Below are 21,439 nucleotides of genomic sequence, written 5' to 3'. Positions count from 1 at the left end.
ATAATGATGTGCAAAATTGTGACATAATATTGTAAGATCAACTGAAAGTAAAATGGTTTCAATTTTGTGTATATTATAAATTATAGCTGCTTAGGATTTTGTCCTGGAGACATTGTTATTGTGTTTCTCTTACAGTCTATTCTAGTAGTTAATTGGTCTGGACTTTAAAATGCTTCTAATTGTATTTCCCTATATATTAATCTATTCTACTAGATTATCAGGGAAAAATAATCTATTCTGCAAATATATATTTATTATTATTATTATTATTTTATTATATATACTTCTAAAATATTGAACTCCAAGTTAGAAAAACCACACCTCCAAACCTTCAAAGCTATTATGTACCTGATTACAACAAGAGCACAAAAGAGCTTTTATAACATAAGAACAGAGTATAAAGTATTTTATTTTGTACTTAAATGATTGAGAAATTTTTGTTTATTTTTTTAAGGTGACCGATGAAATAGAACTTTCATTCAATGTCAAATGCAAGAATACAACTGTCGATACAAGTAGCTCAACCTGCAGACGAAACTACCAAAAACAATCAGTCTGCAGACCAACTAAACTACAAAAAAATAATCTAAGCAATCAGGACACATTAAACAAAAAAATGGGAATTGTAGTGTGCCAAAGATTGAATAGAAATCTTAATCTTTGAGAGCAACAAGCCTATTTTAATATCCATTTTAACAGCTTGAAGGAAGCTTTCTTGATTGTCTTGATCTGCCCTTTCTACTTAAACTAAGCACAGCAACTAGGCCAAATTTTGACAGCTTGAAGGGAAGAACATAGTCTAATTCTATATAACTGGAGATGATAGATCATAGATAGCAACAGCGCCCAAGTAAGTTTACAAAGAATTAATAACCCTGAAATTCTGACCTTTCAAAGTAGTATAAGATTTAGTTGGTTTACATTCATGGCGAATCTTCAGATATCTTTTTGTTTAATGGATCTGTGGTTACACCAAAAGCAAAACTAAGACCTGCTAAAAGTCACTGTATGCCAACTCAACCGGAGTATTTTAGTATATTGAATTTTTGGTGGCTTTTCATGGCACCCTATACGCAATTGATGTATCTCTTTAGACCCATTGGGTGGTATAATCCGTTTTTTTATATAAACATACTGACTTCTATGTTTTTGACCGTAACGACAGAAAAACATGTTGAAATCTAACAATACTACTGATCGGGGGGAATGAAGCCAGAAAAAAAAAAGCATAAACGATGATGAATATATTAGTATAATACTCCTTGACTGAGGCTGATAGCTAGCTCAAAGCCAGTTGCATCTTTTTTTTTTGGTTATTTTTTGTTAATTTTAGAGCCAACACGTTAGACATAGAGTAAAGGTGAGAATTGAGATGCTGCACTTTAGGTTCTTTCATTGAATTGTATTGATCAGTACCGTATAAAATCAATGTTATTTTTTTTTTGAAGGAAATTAATTCAAAACTTTAGTTGATTGGTTAATGAAATAATTACATGGTTGAATTTAATTGAAAATTTAAGAGGTAAAACCTAAAGAACTATACATGTGTTTTACCCTTAAAAATAATTAAGTTATCCCTATAGTTCTTTGGAAATGTTTATGCTACAATTCCAAGCTATTAAACCAATTTACCTCAAGACTTCTGATTTTGGGTGATGAGTAAAACATTATCTTGTTTTTAGAGGTTTGAAACACGATGGAAACCTAACCGACCGACAAATCTCATCGATAACTGCCATTCTCTTCCTCCATCTCTGTTGCAATCTCAAATGCGTTGGGATCCAGTGAGATCTCATTGAGATCCATCGAGATCTAGGTTAGATTCGTTGAGATTTCATCAAGATCTGTTGGGATATGGACCAGATTCAGCAAGATCTCGTTTGACGCTATCTCCCTCAGTTTCGATTGAAAATGACTCAATCCAGACAAAATCTTTCAATCTGACCCTATGGTGCTCACAGTTGGTGGTGGGTCCATTGTCCTACCACCCGCTGAAATCAGTTTAGCTTGAGTAGAGTTCAAACCCAACCTGGACCGCCACATGGACAACCCTACTAGCAAGTATACTCTTGCCTTGTGCTTTCAACGTTATTTGTTGCCACAAGTCTCACTACAAAAAAAGGGGTCTAAAGCTGCATTTCAAAAACGCGGCTATAGACTCCGAAAACGCGGCTATAGCCTATAGCCGCGTTTTCTAGAGCTGCGTTTACAAACCCGGCCTAAGCGGCGCAGCAACAGCCCCTGTGGGTCTGTAGCCGCGTTTTTACAACCGCGGCTAAAGATTGGACCTAAAGCCGCGTTGTTCAACCACGGCTATAGGTTTAAAAAAAAAAAAAAAAAAAAAAATTTCTGGGTGTTTTTTTCCCCAAGAAATTCAAAATTCAAACAAAAAAAAAAAAAATTCAAAATTAAACGCAAACCCAGAAAATTCAAAATCAAATACAAACCCAAAAATTTCAAAATCAAACACAACATACTCACAATACAAACACACCCAAAAAATTCAAAATCAAACACAACATACTAACAATACAACCACAACTTGCTCCAAAATATAAGAACACAATCCCATGAATCTCCTCTCCTTCAACAAAGCCAACCCAAATCTAACACTAAATCCATTCAAGGAACACAAGTACAAGCTCAGAAACACAAAAGAACAAGCTCAAGAACACAAACCCGTTTAAACATAAGCACAATATCAGGGACACAATAGCACAAATTCAAAATTTTCAGCATTTTCTCCATTTTCTTACTAACTAAACATAAAATAACAAAAAAAAAAAAAAAAACTAGATCTATAGAAAAATCAGTGCCTGAGATGAAGAAAAAAAGAAGTAGCTGCAAAGAAAAAAAGAAAAAAAAAGTGTTGTGCTGGAGTGAAGAAGGAAGAAAGAAAAAGGAAAAAAAAAAAAGAAAGAAAGAAAGAAAGAAGACCTTGGCATGATTTGCAGAGAATAAATTAAGAGAGAAACCCATGAACTCTTGAGCAAAGAAACCCAGGAAAGAGAGCGTACTGAAGCAGGACCAAAGAAAGAAAAGATAAGAGTGGGGGTAGGTGGGAAAGTGGGGTTCTTTTCTTTTTTTTATTGGTGTTACCTATAGCCGCGTTTTTGAAAACGCGGCTATAGTCCCTCCCTCATATAAAAAAAAAATTATTCGAATGCACAGGCAATCTTTTTAAAATATGTATAATATTTGGCTAGACCTATAGCCGCGTTTTCAAAAACGCGGCTATAGGATCCCCCTTATATAAAAAAAATAAATTATTCGGATGCATAGGCCATCTTTTTAAAATATGTATATTATTTTGCTAGGCCTGTAGTCGCGGTTTCATATAAAAAAAATAAATTATTCGGATGCATAGGCCATCTTTTTAATATATGTATATTATTTTGCTAGACCTATAGCCGTGTTTTCAAAACCGCGGCTACAGGCTTGACTTAAAAACGCGGCTTTAGATATAACCTAGGGCCGCGTTTCCTAGAAACGCGGCTAAAAAACACGGCTATAGCGCGCGTTTTTTGTAGTGTCTATCCGCCAATCGCAAACCAATCTTTTGGTCAATCCAAGTCTTTTTGAAAATCTGATTTAGTCTTATGTGGTTTCAACCTTTTGATCACACGTATGGATACAAACTAGAATGCTTTTTTTCAATAAAGTTCTCTTCTATACTTACGGGTTGGAGTTATTACAAAAGTAAAAATAAGACCTGTTTAGCTTTGCTATAACCTCCTTTCTTGTCCCTAAAGTCTTGCATAAGGTGTTTTATATAGGAGTATAAAGTAGGGTTCAAACTGAGCCCAAAACATTTTTGTAATAAAAATTGTATTTTTTAGGTCTTAATATCACTCTATCAAAGTTTATTTTTGGTTGAGTAAGCTTCTCAAATTCTATATAACTATGTCATTTTCAAACAACCATAATTCACTTATTTCAAATTTATATTGAGTCAAATTTCTATCATTTTTGGAGCATTATATGTCTACTTTCCAATAAAATAGGTCTCACTCAAAAATTCATTTTGGAGCAAAAGAGTATAAACTCTTCCTCTTGGGCATATTGAAAATTTGTCATCTTTAAGCAATTTCTAACATAGATTCAACCCACTTTTACAACAAATAAATTATATCAATAAACTTAAAATTAATTAAATGCAAATGAAATGAAATGAACCAATACTAAAAAAACCTAACAATTAATATATGATTGTTATAGACTTCCTTGCTAGAGGTAATTAGTAGAGTAGCCGAAAAATGGCACAAGTAAAACAAGTCTCTGATCCATTTCATTGGAACAAGTAAAAATTAGTGTGTGTTTACCGATTAATTTTTTTTTTCTTTTTTGCCTTTTGTCTCAACTTTCTTTTAAATAATCTAAATTTCATTTTTTTAATAAGCAAGTTTTTAGCTTTTTATATCATATTATGAAAATAAATAACAAAAAATAAAAAATTCCCAAATGGACACTAATGTAACCCCTAACAAAATTTTTGAAGTTTGAAATGTTTTTTTAAAGGATATTAGAGATATTAACAATATTATTATAGAAATTTTTACATACGGATGTGTCAATTTTTAAACAAAAAAAAAGTAATTAAGTTATTTTGCTATTAATTCGGTAGCAATTACTTTAATTTTCAAGTCAGTCTACAAAATTTTTGTAATAAAATTAATTGAAAGTAACTTTAGAGAAAATTCTAAATTTACTACAAAAAATTTGCAAACTAATTTGTCAAGAATATGATTGGTGCTAGTTAAATAACATGAATGTTTAATGATCTTTTTTATAATTAGTGACACATCGGTTTTTAAGGTTTATATAGTAAAATTTGTAGTATTACTAACATCACTCTAACTTGAATATATATATTTTAAAATGTTTTAAGTGGCTGCTCGTTTCTAATTGTACGAGTTAGCCACTCATCTCTATTTGTATTAGTTCAAGGAGAGTGCCCAAGGATTACGGCTAGCTGATGTTGCGGGCATGTACCTTGCATGGAGTGAAGGTGTTTAACACTAGAGTGAGGAGTTGTGACATATTAGCAAAATCTTAATTTGCATTAGTTATGACAGAGAGAGGGAGATGGTTAATTGAGAGTTTCCATTTATGGTTATCACAAGGATATGCATGATAAAACCTCAAAGATATGATCTCCACGCTGAAAACATTAGGTAGAGCCATACATAGACATAGGCATTATGGTCAAACCGCACATATCTTGTTAACAAATCAGAGAAGAAATACAAAAAATGTAGTCTTGTTAATTACCTGAGGTTGTTTTATTTTCTCCTCACATTTTAATATATGGTCATAGAATTGCACTCTTGCAGAGATTCTTTCCGAAAGATCAGTTGCTCAACAGTCTCAATCTCTAACTTTATTTAAACCCAATATCTTACAACTCAGACAAAGGAAAAAAAAAAATCACAATACCTTACAAGCAAATTGCATAAATATAGTCGTGGATCAAGCTATAGTCTCATATTGAAATAAGAACACAGAAACTCATCCCTTCAATGGCTTTGAAAACCATTTCATTATTCACTTCCATCCTTTTTTTTTTCCTTTTACAGGTCTGCTTCTCAGATGATGGGAAGAAGGTCGTTAAATCTTCGCATTGGTTTTTTGACAGTGCATATCCACTCTCTGACATCGACTCCACCTTTTACACCCACCTCTTGTGTACCCAAGCATTTGTTGATCCCAACACCTTCCAACTCAACATATCTAACTCAAAAACAGCCCAGTTCTCAGTTTTCACACAAACCTTACAGCCAAAAAAACCCTTCACTTAAGACCCTTCTATCCATAGCTGGAGGAATCGCTAATGATTCAGCCTTCTCTTCAATGGCTAGCAATGCCAGTACCCGAAAAATATTAATTGATTCTTCAATAACAATAGGCAGGTCTTTTAACTTCCATGGCCTTGACTTAGACTGGGAATTCCCATCCACAACTACAGACATGACCAACCTTGGTTTACTCTTCAAGGAGTGGCGAGAAGCCGTGGAAAAAGAGTCCAAGAACCCTAACAAGCCACAGTTGCTTCTAACTGCGGCGGTTTATTACTCATCAGTATTTCGATCATTGAGTTATCCGGCTGAGGCTATGGAAAAAAACTTGGATTGGATCAATGTAATGGCTTTTGATTTCAGTGCACCAACTTGGAAACCAAATTTGATCGAAGCGCCAGCTGCATTATACAATCCATTCAGTGAGGTTAGTGGTGATTCTGGGATTAGTTCTTGGATTCAGGCTGGTTTTCCGGCCAGAAAAATTGTATTTGGTTTGCCATACTATAACTATCCATGGAAGCTTAAAGATGCTAATAACCATGGATTTTTGGCACCAGCTTGTTAGAAATACTGAATTCAATAGTATTGTATTTCTCATTGAAAGAATATATATGAGTGCCTTTATATAGGAGGCATATGAGTGCAGTACAAGTAAATATGAGTGCAGTACAAGTAAGAGTGCTATACAAGTAAACTAGTTGGGCCTAAAGCCCACAACATTATACATGTTAATAGCCCCCCTTAAACTTAAGGTGGATGTGAGACCAACTTGAGGTTGTCAACCAAAGTACGAAGGCGTCCTTTAGGATGTGACTTGGTGAAGATATCTGCAAGTTGATCTGTAGAGGAGACTGAGATTAGCTTGAGAGCACCATGGACAAGATGATAACGGATAAAATGACAATCGATCTCGATGTGTTTAGTCCGTTCATGGAAGACATCATTGTGAGCAATATGAATGGCACTCTTGTTGTCACAATAAAGAGGAGTAGCAGAGGATGTAGACACATCTAAGTCTTTGAGAAGCCATCGTAGCCAAAGAAGCTCAGATGTGGTATCAGCAAGGGCACGATATTCTGCTTCAGTACTAGAACGGGCCACATGAGTTTGTTTCTTGCTTCGCCAAGAAATTAGAGAAGAACCAAGAAGAAAGCAATAACCAGTGGTGGACCTGCGATCAGTGGGATCTCTTGCCCAATCAGCATCAGAAAATACACGGAGAACAAGAGGAGACTAAGTAGAGTAGAAAAGACCATGGAAGAGAGTGCCCTTTAGGTACCGAAGAATGCGCAGAACAGCAGCATAGTGAGTCGATCGTGGAGCAGACAAATACTGGCTCACCTGGTAAACAGCATAGGAAATGTCTAGACGACTAACAGTAAAATAAACTAGGCTGCCAACTAAGCGTCTGTAAAGAGAGGGATTAGACAATGGTTTCCCCCCTGAGGGAGTCAGATGCGCATTAAGCTCGACTGGAGTGTCAACAGTCTTGCTATTAGTGAGTCCAGCTCTAGATAAGAGTTCAGAGGCATACTTGGCTTGAGTAATGTAAAGTCCATCTGTAGAATGAGTGATTTCAAGACCCAAGAAGTAGCTGAGATGTCCAAGATCTTTCATCTCAAATTGCTGACTGAGAAAATCCATGAGTTCTTGAATGCCATTAAGGTCATCACCAGTTATGATCATATCATCCACATACAAGAGAAGTAAAATAGTGCCTTTGTCAGTGCGACGAAGAAATAAGGCAGAATCATAATGACTGGCCATGTAACCCAAACGAGAGATGGTAAAGCTGAATTTGGCAAACCAAGCACGTGGAGCTTGTTTAAGGCCATAAAGTGCACGTTGAAGGTGACAAACCTTGTTTGATTCAACAGAGAGACTAGGAGGAGGTTGCATATAAACTTCTTCACTTAAATCCCCATTAAGGAATGCATTTTTGACATCCATCTGGAAAAGATCCCATTTACTGGCAGCAGCAACAGCTAAGAGGGCACGAACAGAAGAGATACGAGCAACCGGAGTAAAGGTCTCTTCATAATCAATCCCATACTCCTGTGTAAAACCTTTTGCAACAAGACGAGCTTTGTAGCGCTCAATGGAACCATCAGAGCGAGTCTTAATCTTGTAGATCCATTTACAACCAACCATAGATTTCCCAGGGGGGAGAGTGACCAAGTCCCAAGTATGGTTTTTAGATAATGCATCAAGTTCCTCTTTCATTGCAATTTGCCATAAAGGGTCAGTGGAAGCCTCACGATAGGTGTGAGGCTCGTGCAGTGTAGCAAGGGCAGTGTAACAATGATAGTCAAGTAAATGTGCAGGAATGGACCTTACCCGAGTTGAGTGACGAGGTGGAATGTCTTGTGCATGATCTTCAGGCGGAGCAGGAGCAGGGGAACCAAGATCAGGGTTGGGTAGCTCGTCTTTGACTTGTTCATCTTCCACCTGTTCATTAAAGGGGGAACTAGAAAAGGGATCAAGGATTTCTAGTGGTTGGGCAGAGAAGTCAATAGGAGAATCAGGAGCAACTACAGGAGGATCAGGATCAGCTATAGGAGGGTCAGGAGTAGCTACAGAAGGAATATGTGTCTCATCTAAAAATAGATCTAAGACAAAAGAAGAAGATAGAGAAGTACGAAAGTGAGAGAGCTCGACAAAGAGGCGATGTTCCCAAAAGACAACATTGCGGGAGATACGAAGACGATGAGAAATAGGATCATAACACCGATACCCCTTTTGAGTTTCGCCATAGCTAAGAGAATAACAAAGTCTTAACTTAGGCTCAAATTTGTTATGCTCATGTGGCTGAAGAAGAATGAAACAAGCAGAATCAAATGAGCGCAGGTAGTGATAATCTGGAGGTGACCCAAAAAGGCACTCATATGGAGTTTGATTTTGGATGACAGGACTGAAAATGCAATTAATAGTATGAACAGCATGAAGAGGAGCTTCACCCCAAAAAGGAGTAGGAACTTTGGTAGAGAGAAAAAGAGCATGAACAATGTCAAGAATGTAACGAAGTTTTCGTTCGGCTCTACCATTTTGTTGAGAGGTACTTGGACAAATTAGTTGATGAACAGTGCCATAGGAATGCAAAACAGATTGGAAAGCATATTGAGTGTACTCAAGAGCATTATCAGATCGAAAAATTTTGATACGTTTAGAAAATTGAGTTTCAACCATTTTTGCAAAATTAGAATACACTTGCAATAATTCAGAACGATGTTTCATATTAAAGATCCAGCTATAGCGAGAGTAATCATCAACAAAGACAACAAAATATCGAGATCCACCAATACTAGAGATAGAGGAAGGTCCCCAAATATCAGAATGAATAAGGTCAAAGATATCAGTGGATATAGATTCACTACAATTGAAAGGCAAAGCTGGTTGTTTTCCTAACTGACATGAAACACAATCAAAATTTTCTGTAGACACTAAACCTAACAAACCTCTAGAAGCCAATTGTTGTACACGGGAAGAAGATGCGTGACCAAGTCGAGCATGCCAAAGAGCAAGAGAAGGAATAGAAGAAACTGCAGTAGCTGCGGCAATAGAAACATGAGCAACAAGTGGAAGACGAAGGTTGTCCATGGGAAACATACGCCCAACTCTGGGACCGGTCCCTAGCTCCTGTCTCGTCCTTGGATCCTGCACAATACACCCAGAATAATCAAATATAATTCGATAACCCAACTCAGCTAATTGTCCCATAGAAAACAAATTGTAAGAAAGGTCAGGAATATTAAAGACCCCAGAAACGGAGAGGTTAGAGGTTGAAACGGAACCTATATTATGACTAGACATTGTGGAACCATTTGCTGTGCGAATAGTAAGAGGGTGTGGTGCAGGTTTAAGTTCAGAAAATAAGGACGAGTGAGGTGTCATGTTTTTGCAACAAGCAGAATCCATAAGCCAAGAGGAAGGAGACATACCAGATAAAGCTAAGAGAGAAGAGGAATAAGATGCATTACCAACCATACGAATGACATTGGCGATGATGTTTTTAAGGTCATCTGTAGTCATGGTGAAAGTGCGACCTGAAGACTTAGACTGCGCAGAGACGGGAGCCATTGGTTGGAAACTCTCAATGTTAGCAATAGTGGCAGCAGAAATTGAAACAGCTGATTTATTGCACTGAAAGCAAGTCTCAATATTATGACCAAAACGTTTGCAAAAATTGCAAAAACATTTGCTGGATTGTCGGCGACGATTGTTGCAAAAGGAAGAAGACCTGTCCTTATGCTTCATTTAGAAGCAAAATATGCAAAAATGGATTGCAAAAATGAATCTACACGAAAAACTGAGTAAGGAAAACCTGGACTGCAAAAAAGTCAACGGTCAACGAGCGGGTGATGTCAGCAGCGAGTTGGAAGATGACGTCAAGATGATGTGGCAGGATGACGTGGCTTAGGGCTGACGTAAGCAGCAGCAGTCTGGCGCGTGGAGGCGCGTGAGCAGTCGGTTCGGCGCGTGGCGGCTTGGTTCGGCGCGTGGAGGCGCGTGGGCGCGTGACTTTCAGTGCAGAAACTTTGGGCGGCGCGTGAGGGCGAGTGGAGGCTCCGATTAGTGTGAGGTTTTCACGAACAGGTAGATCGGAGCAAGACGATCTTCGTGGTACCTTCGGAAAATTTATCGGAGCAATATTCACGGTGGTGCTGGAAAAGGCAGTGGTCTTTGTAGTGTTCGAACTCCTCAACGGCGGCTGCTACAGGTCCGGAACCTGAGGACGATGTCTGGAAGACTCGAAGGTTCAACGGCGAAGGCTATGGCAGTTGTTGTGACAGCGGAAGTAATATTAAGAATGGAGTTACACCAATAAAGACAAGACTGCTAAGAAAAGGTCAGAGCAGTGGCTCTGATACCATGTTAGAAATACTGAATTCAATAGTATTGTATTTCTCACTGAAAGAATATACATGAGTGCCTTTATATAGGAGGCATATGAGTGCAGTACAAGTAAATATGAGTGTAGTACAAGTAAGAGTGCTATACAAGTAAACTAGTTGGGCCTAAAGCCCACAACATTATACATGTTAACACAGCTAATGATCCTGATATAACGGCAAATGGAGCATTAGGTTATACGCATATCAGGAACAGGATCATAGGTCAAGGCGGTGCCATTAGAACGTTCAACTACACGTTTGCCTCAGCTTATTGCAACAATGGGAAAATTTGGGTTGGTTACGACGATGTTAAAAGTATTCTGGCCAAGGTCCTGTATGCTAAGGGTAAGGGATTGCTTGGTTACTTTGCAATTTGCATGGCGAGTTGGCCTTGATGACAATTTTTTTTTTTTTTGAAAACAACATCCATTAAAAACAAAGAACTGAAATACAACAAAAGCTACATCATAATAGCCTTTCCTGGTGGATTAGAAGACGCACTACTGAAGGGGAGACACCTTCCCAGACTTGGCTAGCTTCATTACAAATAGCATAGTGGGCAAGCTCGTGTGCAACCTTATTGAATTCCCTCTTTACATGTCTGATTTGCCAACTGCTAAAGCATTCAAGAATGCACAGGATTCCTTGAATAATATGACCTGTTTCTCTATTGACATCCTTGGATGAAATTTCCTGAACCACTATGAGGGAGTCTAATTCCAAGATGACTTGTTGGAGGCCCAACTCCTTAGCAAGCAGGACACCAGCTTCTACTGCCAAGGCTTCAGTTTCCGACACATTAAACTTTCTAGGGAGCAGCTTACATAGTCCAGCCACCACTTCTCCCTTATAATCTCTTATAATTACTCCAATACTAGATTTTCTTCCTTTCTCTGAAATTGCCCCATCCACATTTATCTTATACACCCCCATAGGAGGCTTTCTCCAGCTTATCTCGCATGAAGAGGGGCCAAGTTGGAAAAACTTGGCTGCTTCTTTATAGTCTTGCAAGAGGCCCGAGGTAAAATCCCATATCTAACAAGCCTTTCGTTTTTCTGCCTCATGCACCCACTGGTTCCTGTTGTACCAAATTGTCCATGCTGTCACAACCAAAACCTCCAAGTCTCTAGTTGTTCCTTATAAGTTGTTGGTGTGGGAAGCCACTTGTCCTCCCATATATGAATCCGCTTTCCATTTCCAACTCTCCACCGGGTTCCCCTCCAAATCACCTCAAGGGCTTTATAAATACTCCTCCATGCGTATAACGGGTTTGAGCCAAGCTTTGCATTCAAGACATCCCCATTTGAGTAGTATTTTGCTTTGTAGACTTTGGCACAAAGGGAGTCCGGGTTTGAGAGGAGTCTCCACCCTTACTTTGCAAGCATAGCCAAGTTGAAAGCTTGGAAGTTACGAAAGCCCATGCCACCTCTAAGTTTTGATTTACACATTTTTTCCCCAGCTCACCCATGCAATTTTTGATTCTTGCTGCCTCTGCCCCCACCAAAACTTTCTTATCATTCCTTCAATTTCCTCACAAAGCCCTTTTGAGAGTAAAAAATAACTCATAGTATAAGTGGGAACTGCTTGAGCTACAACTTTTATCAAAATCTCCTTTCCTCCAATGGAGAGCATTTTCTCATTCCACCCGGCAAGCTTCTTCCCCACCCTTTCCTTCACTTCAGCAAACACTTCTGACTTAGCTCTTCCAATGACAGTAGGAAGCTCCAAGTATTTATTGTGCCTAGTGTCTTGCATTGGACTCTCTCTAAATCAAGTTAGTAATTATGAACATATGTTATGCCAGTATGATCATGCATTTAGAAATTGGAAATCCTTTTTATTTAAAATATAGAGAGTATTTTACTGTTAAGATTTCATCTTCTCGATTTAACAATGCATATAGTACCACATCACATGATACACCTTTAGATTTTATTTAATCAAAACCCTGAAATGACACAATTACAAATAGAGAGTATAAAATATATTCGTGTTTAGAAAATTTTCTTTTACGTGAAAAGATCCTATTCCTCCCTAGGTTTGTTAGGTACTATCTTCCGTAAATATTACTTTGTTGTAACATTTTTCGTGGAAGGTGGAAATGGAAAGTCTGCTAATAAGTCTTTCGAGGAGTCTTGATCGTGTTATAAAGGAGAAATGAAATAGGGTTTCAATCAAAATCTTTTTTGCTTTGTCTTTGAATTTATTGGGCTTGTTGGACTTAATTTGATGCATCATCGTAATTAAATTCATAGTAAGGCTTGGTTTGATTGGGAATGGAAAAATGGAAGAATAGAAAAGATACAGTTTTTTTTTTTTTTTTTTTTTTTAAATTTTATGCATGTTTGATTGTGGGTAAAATAACGTAAAAAATGGAGAACTCTTTTATTTAAAAAAAAAATAAAAAGATAGAAAATGTAGATTGTAAAAATTTACTCTTATGCCCTTAGTATATAATTTTTTTAATAAATATTTTATAGTATTAAATTTTTTTTTGTAAAAAGCCTAAACATTAAAAGTTTAAAAAAGGAAAAAAATAAAAAGAAAAAGAAAAAGAAAATAAAGCAACAAAGCAACGAAAAAGGAGGGAGGAGATGACAGATAGGTAATTTCCCATCAAATCCTTGAGCCCCACAAAAATCATTCCCCTCCCTCAATCAAACACACAAATCCCTCCTATTTTCTCCTCCCACAAATCACCCCAACCAATCACTATCTTTAGGTTAAAGACAATTTGCATATTTTTGATTGGATTAACTTGTAGTTTTATTTTTTTATATTACCCTAATTATGGTAAAGACACACACACACACACACATGTGTGTGTGTGTGTACACTAATAAAAGCCCGTGTCAGTTTTAAGGTTTCCTTTAGTTTAAAAAATAGTAATATCTTTCCTTATGTCTTTGTAATGAACAATTTACATTAAAGGAAACATCTTTTTTTTTTCCCTATCAAAATGTGTCTAAACATACATGTTAATAATCTTAACACTCTCAAATAACAAGCAACATGACATACAATTTGAAGGACCATTAATTGTGGCGTGTAATCTTTTTATTGTTTATTTAAATATATTAAGGTCATCATTGTACATAAAATTTGTTGGTAAAAATCCAAAATTGACCTTATAAGTTTTAACTTTTGTCATTTCAATTTTCTAAATTTCAATTTTATCATTTCAGTCTTCTAAGTTTCAAATTTTGTCAATTATGTTCTCCATTACCCTTCCGTTAGTTGTTGCGATTTACTAACCAAAGCGACATCATTTTTTTTTTAATTTCGTAATTAAAAGAAAATGTAAAACTGTTATTACAAAAAAAAAAAAAAAAAAAAAAAGAAGAAGAAGAAAGAAAGAAATAAGTAGAACAACGTCGTTCCCTGTTGAAAAAAATAAAAAATAAAACCCAACTCCATCCCACTGATACCCTGGCTTGCCAATTTCTAAGAAAACGCAATTAAGGGGTTGAGGGAGAAAGAAAGAGAGGGCAAGTGAAAGAGTGAGAGATCAACAAAGGGAAAGGGTCATTCTCTTCTGTTAGATAGCTATTGTAGTTTAGTATTTAGTTTAAAAGCCTTTTGACGAGTAGTAAATTCCTGTGCTCAAGTATAGAAGGTGCCAGATTCATGTGATATTTCACATGCGTCATACTTCTAATTGTCGAACTCTAGATTATAACTTTAGGATATGCTACACAGATAATGATGAAGGCAACTACATGTTTATGAAGTTATAGAACTCACCAAGCAATCCTTGTTCAAAGAAGTCTTGCTAGATGAGGAGTCCAAGAATCTTTCACCGTGAATTTAAGCTATCTTTGAAATTGAGGAGTATTCTGAGTTGTAACACCAAGCTATGGTCTTTCATTCAAGAGAATCAATCAGACCTAAGCTATGATACCTTGCCTTGCCATCTTCCTCTCCCTTTCTACCTCTTTCTTTCTCCCTCAGCCCCTTAATTGTTTTCTTATAAGAAATCAGTGAGACAGGGTATCGGTGGGGTGGGGTTGGGTTTTGTGTTTTGTTTTCAGCGAGGAATGATGTTGTTTCCTCTTTTACTTTTTTTTGGTAATAACAATAATACATTTTCTTTGAATTATGAAATAAAAAATTGCCCAAAACGACGTTGTTTTGGTTAGTAAACGGCAACAACTAACGGAAGGGTAACGGATGACTTAATTGCCAAAATTTGAAACTTATAAGATTGAAATAACAAAACTGAAATTTAAAAGACTGAAATGACAAAAGTTAAAACTTAGATGGTCAGTTTTGAAATTTTGCCCAATTTTTTTTGTTATTGGAGGGCATTAAGGTCATTTTTGTGAGTCTTTAGACACATTTTTGAAAATTTCATTTGTTTATGTTAATTTAACAAAAATAGTAACCTCAAGGATAAATCACTTATTACAAAAAGATAATTGAGGAATTAGTAAATTTTAAATTAAATGGAGACATTACATATTCCATGTACTTATAGTTTAGGAGGAACAGTACAATTTATCTGTATATTAATAACCTTTTAATTAAGAAATAAAAAGTTAGCAGAATGTTCCATTGTTGACCATGACATTTTTACATATGTAATTCTTTTCAAATCCGGAAATATTAAGAAATAAATAAAATAAAAATTAAGGAATCATTACTATTATTATTTTTTTGTTGTTGAAAAATGAGTCATTATTTGGAATTATTAGTAATATTTATAAATTTTAATGACCTTCTTATCACCATATAATTTCTAAATGAAAAGCATACTTATGATAGAATCATTGGAGGGAGGAACCATTGATTTTGGTCGACTATTATTTAATGAGAGATGCTATGTCCACAACATTTTTACAATATTTTCACAACAGATTATAGGTGATTAGTTGTTATTAGTTCAAATTTGAATCAACACTATGATTAATTTTTTGTCCTACCAATAACAACCAGTAACAACCTACCACTTAAAATTTATTATAAAAATATTGTAAAAATATTATGAAAATATCATTTCTCTTATTTAATAGATTGAGAAAGTAAATTCAACTTACAAAGCACTATTACAAGTATTTAGTATTTTTGTTTTTTTAAGTAAGGGTTAAGGGTCTATCAAGTTGTTGTGGACATGAGATGTATATTTATCAAACCAAAAGGGTCTTACACTGTCTTACTTCCGTATAGAGACCAGAGAACGAAAGATAGAGAGAGAGTTTACCCAAAAAGAAACGCTGAAAAAGCGTTTAAGAGAAAGAGAGAGAGATATAGAGAGGTGTATTATAATATAATATAATATAATACCCATCCATCAATCAAAGTAATTTAAAAAAGAAAAGGCTTTCCTGTTCTGTTGGGAAGAAAAAAGCTAAAGACAAAATACACAGAAGAGAGAGAACAATTCAACAGAGAAGAGAGAGAGAGAGAGAGAGACAGAGAGAAAGTCTTTCACTAAAATACTAAAAAGATTTCTGTTTTGTTGGGTTGAATTTGAATCCCTTCACTCTGTTCTGGCCATCACCATCATTGTCCATTTTGTACGACCTTTACTTACTCCTCTGCGCCATTTGAGCAATGTTGAAATTTTTGTAGTTTTTTAAAGTAGGTGAAAAAAATATGTGAAAGTATGTATAATATTATTTAAAATATAAAAATGTGAGTTTGAAATGCTAAATCATATAGGTCCTTAACAACTTTAATTATAATTTGCTATATGTGAGTTATGAGTGGTGGAAGTTTGAACCTATTATTTGACCTTTGCCACATCTTGTCATGTGATAAGTTGTGTCAATAATTGTGAAATTTTTTTCTCCTAACATTTTACGTTGCATACAGAAGAAAGTCATATTTTAAATTTATTAATATTATTATTATTACTATTACTATTTTAAATAAAAATATTTTCTTATATAATTTTTTTAGAAATATAATCATATAAATTTCTTTAATATAAATATTAATGTACAACTATATATGATTAGTATATTTACTCAATTGGTTAATTCAATGAATTAATATTTTACTTTGATATAAATGCAAACTTTGTTGAAATATAAGCCTAAATAAAAATAAAAAACTTTTAAGGAATGAAGCACATGGCAAAATCTTATACTCTTCCAGATGAGGTCTCTACTTTTATATATAAAAATATAATTTATGAGTCTGAATTTTTTGGTAAGGATGGAGTGTAAAACCCATGTTTTATACCATCTAATATGAGATTGTCACATTATCATTTTATTTAAAATTTAATACATCTTACCATACTCAATAATATCTAAAGATCTGTTTGGATACCGCTTACTGCTGAAAACTGAAACTACTGTAGCAAAATAATTTTTAAATGTGTGAATAATGTCGTGAGACCTAGTTTTAAAGTTATTTTTGTTGAAAAAAGTATTTACGGGTCTCATGGATAGTGCACGAGACACATACAAAAACGCAGACGCACGGAATCCAAACGTGCACTAAATAAACTTCCAATTTGGTTGAATTTATATATGAGTGTTAGAATTAATTGGATGTGGTTGTACTTATTCCTAAATATGTGATAAGATGACGTGGGATATTAGAATTAAAGGTGTAAAACATGAGTTTTATACCACATCGTTACAAAATTTAATCTCATAGTATATATATCGAATATTGATTTCTGCTTGCACTTGTCTCACAACTCCCTTGCATTTGTCTCTCAATATTACCATATTCCTTCGTTTAGACGCGTTTTGTATTAATCAATTTTCCTAGACTAGAATGACATGTGAGCTGAGACCCTGACCCACTCTCGTGCATCGGTTATATTAGGCCTCCACTCCCCTACATGTGATGGATGACTCATGCGCTACATGCATTTCTCACCAGACTTGGATATTCAGTTATTCACAGCAGAGCAGAGCAGCCTGAGCTAGACAGCTAGTCTTGCTTGTTATGCACTGAGTATCTCTCTCTCTCTTAATCACAATGGTGTTTATAACTTGGGAGACCCAAAATTCTTATTTTCATGCTAATTTTCCTCTATGGTTCTAGGCACTTTTTGGTTTTTGAAATGAGAGAAAATGGATTTTTGAATGAATGAAATTTAACTAGTTCACTCCTTGCTTAGCTGAAGGTCTCAATATGTTTTGATGTGGTTTTTGCTCTATCTGGTTCCTTGAAATCACTCTCATATTGTTAAGCATTTTTGACTTGGTTTTTTTATTTTATTTTATTTTATTTTTAACTTATAATTATTTCCTCCCTCTCATATTTGTAATTCAATTTAATATGAAAGTCCTCTTTTTGTGATTTTTTTTCCTTTTTATTTATTTAATAAATCTAATATGTAGAGGTGAACAAATTATTAAATAAGATTAAGATGATGTATGGTCCGTTTGGATTAAGGGAGAGGAAGAGAGAGTAGAGCAAAGTAGATTTAACACAAAATTAGTTTATTTTTAGGCAACACTACTCTACTCCATCCAAACAGGTCATTAGAGAAAATTTAAGGTTAAGGGAAAAGGAAGATGGGAGTAGAGGTATTAATATCATATTATTCATATAGCTGGGGCTAAAACCATAAACGTAAGCTTTTAGGTGAAGCAGTCTCCCTAAGATGTTATATCCTCAACACAAAAGAATTTGATGCCTGATGGAACTGATTTTGTTCACAAGTTTTTGGTCAATGTAAGCAAATAGTGAAATGGCCACCCCAAACAGATATCCAAAGAGTGTGCCAATGTATGACCACACTGATATGATTTTTTTTTTGGTATGGAAAAAGTATTTCTAGTGTAGTAGTCTGGTTATTTTAATGTGTACATGACTAAATGTTGTCTTAGAAATAGTTAGGCAAATCTTAAGTCTCTGCTTTGTTTCCCCATTTGAATATCTCCTCCAATTCATAATGCAAGCATTATTTTTATGAGTATCTAAAAATTTATGTGCAATCTCAATCTGGAAAATAAGACCCAGAAAGTGGACTCAGTTTTGGCTTCTATGGAAACTTTTCTTTCTGAATATTATTATTGAATCTTTAAGGAGTTTTCTCATATATGTGAAATGGATATGCTACTGAACCTGATGTATTGATATTTTATTTCTTGTTTTCTTTTGTTGAGAGAAACAAATGCATTGTGGCTTCTATTCCAGACCCTTCATTTATGTCTAGTTTTGATTTTATGCCTACAGAACTTGTAAGCTTAGTTGGGTTTGCTTTACCAGCCCTCTTTCTGGAGCTGGAAATTGAATTTTTGCATATAGTACTTGTGCTTGAATTTCAATGTAATCTGTAACTTCCGGTGGCTAGTTGTGTTGTGTTGTAGGTAGATGTGATACATGTAACTTCTGCTTGGTATATTCATGTTTCCAATGTTTGGGTCTGGGAATTAGGGAGTCCAACACGCACTGCATAATAGGGTGTCTCAAGCTATAAAAAGCATTGAAATGTCTTTAGCATACTAGAGAATTACACCCATATCTGCATGATTATAAGTGTTAACATGTATAATGTTGTGGGCTTTAGGCCCAACTAGTTTACTTGTAAAGCACTCTTACTTGTATAGCACTCTTACTTGTACTACACTCATATTTACTTGTACTGCACTCATATGCCTCCTATATAAAGGTACTCATGTATATTCTTTCAGTGTGAAATACAATACTATTGAATTCAGTATTTCTAACATGGTATCAGAGCCACTGCTCTGACCTTTTCAGTGTGTCTACATCCTCTGCTTATTGTGACAACAAGAGTGCCATTCATATTGCTCACAATGATGTCTTCCATGAACGGACTAAACACATCGAGATCGATTGTCATTTTATCAGTTATCATCTTGTCCATGGTGCTCTCAAGCTAATATCAGTCTCCTCTACAAATCAACTTGCAGATATCTTCACCAAGTCACATCCTATGGGACGCCTTCGTACTTTGGTTGACAACCTCAAGTTCGTCTCACATCCACCTTGAGTTTGAGGGGGGCTGTTAACATGTATAATGTTGTGGGCTTTAGGCCCAACTAATTTACTTGTACTGCACTCATATGCCTCCTATATAAAGGCACTCATGTATATTCTTTTCGTGTGAAATACAATACTATTGAATTCAGTATTTCTAACATGGTATCAGAGCCATTGCTCTCACCTTTTTTTTTAGCAGTCTTGTCTTTTATTGGTGTTACTCCATTCTCAATATCGCTTCCGCCGTCACAACAACTGCTGCAGCCTTTCGCCATTGAACCTTCGACGTCTTCCAAACATCATTCTTGGGTTTTGGACCTGTAGCAATCATCGTTGAGGAGTTTTACACTGCAAAGACCACTGCCTCTTTCTACACTGCCTCTTCCAAACATCACCCGCCACGTCATCGTTGACCCACATTGACTTTGACTTAAAGGTTGACTTTGACCGTTGACTTTTCTCCAGGGTTGACTTTTTTTTTTGTAGTCTAGGTGCTCCTTACCCAGTTTTTCACGTAGATTTCATTTTTGCAATCTATTTTTGCATATTTTGCTTCTAAATGAAGAATAAGGACAGGTCTTCTTCCTTTTGCAACAATCGTCGCCGACAATCCAGCAAACGTTTTTGCATTTTTTGCAAACATTTTGGCCATAATATTGAGACTTGCTATCAGCGCAATAAATCAGTTGTTTCAATTTCTGCTGCCACTATTGCTACCACTGAGAGTGTCCAACCAATGGCTTCTGTCTCTGCACAGTCTCAGTCTTCAGGTCGCACTTTCACCATGTCCATAGATGACCTTAAAAACATCATCGCCAATGTCATTCGTATGGTTGGTAATGCATCTTATTCCTCTTCTCTCTCAGCTTTATCTGGTATGTCTCCTTCCTCTTGGCTTATGGATTCTGCTTGTTGCAATCACATGACACCTCACTCGTCCTTATTTTCTGAACTTCAACCTACACCACACCCTCTTACTATTCGTACAGCAAATGGTTCCACAATGTTTGGTCATAATATAGGTTCCGTTTCAACCTCCAACCTCTCTATTCCTAGGGTCTTTAATGTTCCTGACCTTTCTTACAATTTGTTTTCTGTGGGACAATTAGCTGAGTTGGGTTATCGAATTATATTTGATTATTCTGGGTGTGTTGTGCAGGATCCAAGGACGGGACAGGAGCTAGGGACCGGTCCCAGAGTTGGGCGTATGTTTCCCGTGGATAACCTTTGTCTTCCACTTGTTGCTCCTGTTTCTATTGCCGCAGCTGCTGCAGTTTCTTCTATTCCTTCCCTTGCACTTTGGCATGCTCGACTTGGTCACACATCTTCTTCCCGTGTACAACAATTAGCTTCTAGAGGTTTGTTAGGTTCAGTGTCTATAGAAAATTTTGATTGTGTTTCATGTCAGTTAGGAAAACAACCAGCTTTGCCTTTCAATTCTAGTGAATCTATATCCACTGATATCTTTGACCTTATTCATTTTGATGTTTGGGGACCTTCCTCTATCTCTAGTATTGGTGGATCTCGATATTTTGTTGTCTTTGTTGATGATTACTCTCGCTATAGCTGGATCTTTAATATGAAACATCGTTATGAATTATTGCAAGTGTATTTTAATTTTGCAAAAATGGTTGAAACTCAATTTTCTAAACTTATCAAAATTTTTCGATCTGATAATGCTCTTGAGTACACTCAATATGCTTTCCAAGCTGTTTTGCATTCCTATGGCACTGTTCATCAACTAACTTGTCCAGGTACCTCTCAACAAAATGGTAGAGCCGAACGAAAACTTCGTCATATTCTTGACACTGTTCGTGCTCTTCTTCTCTCTGC

General features: G+C 35.8%; 1 pseudogene; it reads left to right on the top strand.

The window, feature by feature from the left end:
• Positions 1-5,519: 5,519 nt before the first annotated feature.
• LOC142635346 (class V chitinase-like) lies at positions 5,520-6,363 on the top strand (annotated as a pseudogene).
• The last annotated feature ends 15,076 nt before the right edge of the window (positions 6,364-21,439 follow it).

The sequence above is a fragment of the Castanea sativa genome, chromosome 1, assembly GCF_040712315.1.
Source record: "Castanea sativa cultivar Marrone di Chiusa Pesio chromosome 1, ASM4071231v1".
NCBI classification, from domain to species: domain Eukaryota; kingdom Viridiplantae; phylum Streptophyta; class Magnoliopsida; order Fagales; family Fagaceae; genus Castanea; species Castanea sativa.
Note: the sequence above shows the minus strand (reverse complement) of the source record. Positions and strands in the feature narration are given on the sequence as shown.